Source organism: Ornithodoros turicata, chromosome 3 (assembly GCF_037126465.1).
Source record: "Ornithodoros turicata isolate Travis chromosome 3, ASM3712646v1, whole genome shotgun sequence".
NCBI classification, from domain to species: Eukaryota; Metazoa; Arthropoda; class Arachnida; order Ixodida; family Argasidae; genus Ornithodoros; species Ornithodoros turicata.
In genome coordinates, this window is record NC_088203.1 from 36,334,176 (window position 1) to 36,339,108 (window position 4,933).

A 4,933-nucleotide genomic window follows, 5' to 3' on the forward strand; every position below is an offset into this window, starting at 1 on the left:
TCATCGGCTCGAAGAGAATCCTTCGGTGCTCGGAGCTGTCTCTTTTTCTTTTCACGCGAAACATGTGTTGAGGATTAATTGCGAATTTTACTTTAGCATAACATTCGTAGAAGACGAGGACGGTGATCTGTGCACTATACGCCGCGTGGAAGATTGCTATACTGACGAGGATAAAGTTATTTGGTGGACTGACGGTGTGTTTGCTGAGCTTTTCGAGTGACCTCCTCCTCCTTTTTAGTTGTACAACTAAACAAGCAGTTATTCGTGTAAGAGCTCAGGGCGACACACAGCCTGCTGAGGCTTCCAGAGAGTTGCCGGCTACAGCACGCAGCCAAGCTCAAAATGTGCGGAGCGGAGGCAGATGTCGACGGAGGAGGAGGCAGGTGCCACCATCAATATCGCACCAACTCCTTGAAGAACGAAGGAGAATGGTGGAACAACAACGGCGGACCGCAGGAAGCATTGACCGCCTATACTAGGTATGCCAATCAGAGTTACTAACAATACGGACAATAAAACATGTGCTGGCTCATTCCCGTAGGAACTGGTTCCAATATCACAATATTTTGCGCACAAGCTTGTGCAGAAAAAGCATACAAATGAATAGCGCAAGTATTGCTAGTCTTTTTTTTTTTTTACTGCAGTGTCCAAATATTTCATAAATAAAGGAATGTCATGTTTGTGCAAGACGAAGTTAACTTCACAATGGTGGGTTACAAACACACTAACTCAGCGTATGCGGGTGATAACATTCCCTACATGGGAAACACTCGATGTCATGTCCATGTTTCCATATACATCCTGTATGTGTATACACGAGGCTTTGGACAGCCGAAAGAAGGAAACAAACTGCTCTTCCGACAATCACGTGAAGACATCCTTGTGAACACGAAATTTCCTCGTTGACTTCACTGAAGCGGCTCCTTGTTCCACTAGAAACGCGTACACAAGCGCCATTTTCAACGACGAACATCGCAGCGTTTTGCGTCGGCTGACCTCCTCGCCCAATGGCTACGAACGCCACACGCCCGGCGACGGTGGCAAGCTGCGAGTAAGGTCACTTCTTCCTTCTGACGACGAAGCGGGTCAGGTGCAGCACGCGTTACTATGGAGACGACGCTGCGCTACGCACCGACAAGTGGCCAGTAATCCGCCCCTGGGTTCTGGTGCGCAGGTGCACAACTTCAACCCGTTGTGCGTCAACATTGATGGAAACGATTTTGCAATCTCTGTCAACGTACGGCACATGAAAGAATGGTCAATGACATGACGCATCAGGGAAAAATCAAATGGAATTCCGTGTCCAAAATTCCCTGTTTGCTACACACAGATTTAGTCTGAGCTGGTTACAAAACGGAAAAATTGCCGTATAAAAACTGTATGCAGTGTGCTTTATACAGAATTTGATAAGGGCTGGTTAGAAAGGTTAAGAATTCCTGTTAAGAAAATGTATACAGTGCGCATAATAAACCCTGTACGCACCTTTATTCAGGTTTCTGTCTGCTAGATTGGGAATGAATAGGCTGGATAGGCCATGGTTATAAGAGCTATACATAAACTAAGAGATCATTTTCATAAGCCGCACAGATCCAAGAAAGTGAGTTCACCAGCTGCTTCGACGTCTACTATATCCTGGCCATGGACTGGCCAAGCTCATTTCAGTGCTGGAAGCAGCATTTCCGTTATATTTTTCCACTCAGAAGCTCTACGCCCGCAGTATCTTTGACTTTATGCAAGTCCTTGACCAATCTAATGCTTGAACAAATTGGCTGTGACGTGCACTGCAATGAACTGATTAGACGTGTTCTTCAGATCTTTTTAGTCACACGACTGCATTCTGTTACAAAGTCTCTTTTTTTCTTTCTCTCTCAGATTTTCTTGAATAAGGAGAATGTGTCAAAAACAGAGCGACGGGAGCATTTGAAAATACGATTGAACGGAAATCAAGGAGATGTTTCCGTTCAATCGTACATGTATACACCAGCTCGCTTGTCCCCTCACTTATGTTCAACGAAAATACGCTATTTTTGCTTGAAAATATGCCATTGGAAAATATTCGCTATGACGTCTCGGTAAAATATAAATGTGTTCAGTACTGTACCCATCATGGCTCTATTTTTTTTCTTCTTTCTTTGTTTAAAAATTGCGCATGCTCGTGTTCTCGTAGTTATCGCTGCATAATTAAGAGGACATGAACCAACAAGATTCATTTTCAAGCTAACGTGAAATCCTCGGGTTTAGTGCCGAACTCCGCAACTTTCCACGTCGGGGCCCTTCGGGAGGTAACTCGCCTACTGCGACCAGCGCCACCTGGGCCTTTCATTGCAGTTTTGTGCGCTTATTTCCCGGCGCCCGGCACACTTCTCCTTCTAGCCACTGTAATACGGGCATCCGAAATGCCCGCCACTGGTCTGGCACGTCCGCTCGTGGAACGACAGCGCGTGTAGCGGTCCTATTGGCTGCCGTCTAGCGGCCGCTTTCGCTCTTCGACGAATTTTTCTGTCCACCGCTGTCGTCGAGAAATCGGTGAAGTTCCCATTGCTCGCGTCGGCTCACCGGAAAAACGGTGACAGTGGCCGTTTTTCCGTCGAGAATTCGTCGTATGCGGTTAGCGCTTTACAGGAGCCGCTATCGGCGTATCATTGCGTTGCTTCCTGCCGCTCTTGTTTCACGCTGTGTGTTGCTTGTGTCTGTGAAAGAATAGCGCTTGGAGGATAACGCTGTAGAAATGGCTTATGGAACGTAAAAATGAGTGCCTAATATCGAGGCATGAGGTACACGCGTCGGATTTATCTTGTCCGCCCAGCTCGAAGGATGTCTCCGCTTGTGCTTTCACGTGTTATATGACACATATGGACTTTCTTAGCGTCTTACTCACGGTGACGGCCTCGCTTTTTGTATATGTGGAACCCTTAGAACGATCTAGGGCTCACCTAAACTGACCTTTCGCCAGCCGGTCGTCAGCTTTGCAAAATCAGTCGTCGTACACAGCTTCGAAAACATAAATGAGGGAGTTTCATCTGTAAAGGCTACGTTATCCTTATAGGCGTTGTCTGCACATGAAAACATGAAGTGATTTCAAAGTTTTCTTCACAGGTAACGAAAAATGTCAACTGAACTGAGGGAGCGTAACGACGACCAATAGACACGAGAAACGAAATCATTAAACCCATTCTTTGGGAAGGAGCATATCTACAGGTATGTTCGGTAGAACAAACAAACATTCAGGAGACACTTATCTCCCTGAAGTAGGAAAAGCATATGCCACATCTCGGCATTATTAGTGTTGAAATCACATCTGTAAAGGTAGAATTGATTTGTCTCTGCTGCACACACACACAACAGAAATGTCATCCGCCGCTGTTGTAACAGTGGCTGTAACTGGCTTAACCTAGGCCTTGTACCAATCTTCTTTTTTTTTTCTTTCACTGTTACAACATTTTGCTTGCTGAGTAGTAGTACTGCTACTGCTGAGATCTCAAAGTGTGACGGAGAGGTTGTCACAGGACACTGGTTGTGTGTTGCTGGACAGGGATCAGTATGCAAACATATCTGCTGCGTTCTCTATGGACTAATGCACATTGCACAATATGATCTTCGCTACCTACCGGAAGCACATGCATGTACAGGAATAGAGCGACAGTGGTACAGACCGAGAGACCCTAAACGTATTAGTGAGCATTTTGGTGACTCAGTGTTTTGCAAGGACACATGCCAAAGGATAAGTGATGCTCCAAAGCGTAACACGAGACGAGCAGCATGGTCATCACTTCGAGATGAGAACTTGAGACTGCGTACTTCAAGTCTAGTGAACCTTCACATCAAGCTGAAAGAAAGTGGTCTCAACGGCTTTGCAGACGTGCTCGAATCAAATGACTTTATACCTGTCAAAGTAAAAGAAAAAACAAGCCCTGGCCCAGGAACTACAGAAAACCTGCCACCCCGATGGTTATACCAAGTGAGAAACAAGCTTCCTGTGATTCCATACACTCCTGTTGAAGTTCTGGCCATAGAAAAGGCCACGAGACTGCAGAGCGTGTGCACTCTCTGGCACCATTATAGAGAAGGCGTGATCACAGCTTCCGTGGCACATAGGGTTTACACTTGGGTGAACACTTGCAGGAAGAAAACTGGTCCCCATGACCCTCGGTCACTTATCAGTACACTAATGGGCACGAAGAAATACAGACCAACTTTCGCAATAGAGAGGGGCATTCTGTGTGAGAGAGAAGCACGTGAAACTTTCAAGACAGAAAATGCATGCCACATCAATATTGACGTGAAGCAGACTGGACTGTTCCTATGCAGCAATCATCCTTTCCTCGGTGCAAGCCCTGATGGCATTGTCTCGTGCTTCTGCTGTAATGAAAGGGTAATTGAAATTAAAAGTCCTCTAAATTTGGAAACATTTTGCAAGGCCGAACTCCGCAGTGGATGCCTGAAGTGTAGCAGTAAATACTACACACAAGTGCAAATGCAAATGGGACTCACATCGATGAAGTCGTGTGTTCTTTTTGTGTTCAGCGAAGAAAAGTGTGTGCAGATTCTAGTCCCTTTCGACCCAGCATATTTTAAGTAGCTAGTCGAGCGCCGCACATTCTTTTACAACATGTACCTGCAGGCTTTCATTTCCAACTGCGACTAAACCATTTTGTGAGACCAAACAAAAGAAAACCTGCTTTTGTTGTGTGTATAAAAATGCAAAACTGTGATTTTCTGTTGTTCTAGGTCATTGTAGCTGTATGTGTATGCAAGTTATGTTTTTTTTTAAATGATTAAAGATGAATTTTTTAGTTTATTTGTTTATTTACAACGTTGTACATGTCCTTCAGTTGCTGCATATTTGTGCTCATTTATCCAAAAGGGGCTTCCGGGTGAAGTTAACAAGTCTAGCACAAACGTACCACACCTTATTGAGATCCGAAGACATGCT

General features: G+C 45.1%; 1 pseudogene; it reads left to right on the forward strand.

The window, feature by feature from the left end:
* Positions 1 to 342: 342 nt before the first annotated feature.
* Positions 343 to 4,645, forward strand: LOC135389308 (uncharacterized; annotated as a pseudogene).
* The last annotated feature ends 288 nt before the right edge of the window (positions 4,646 to 4,933 follow it).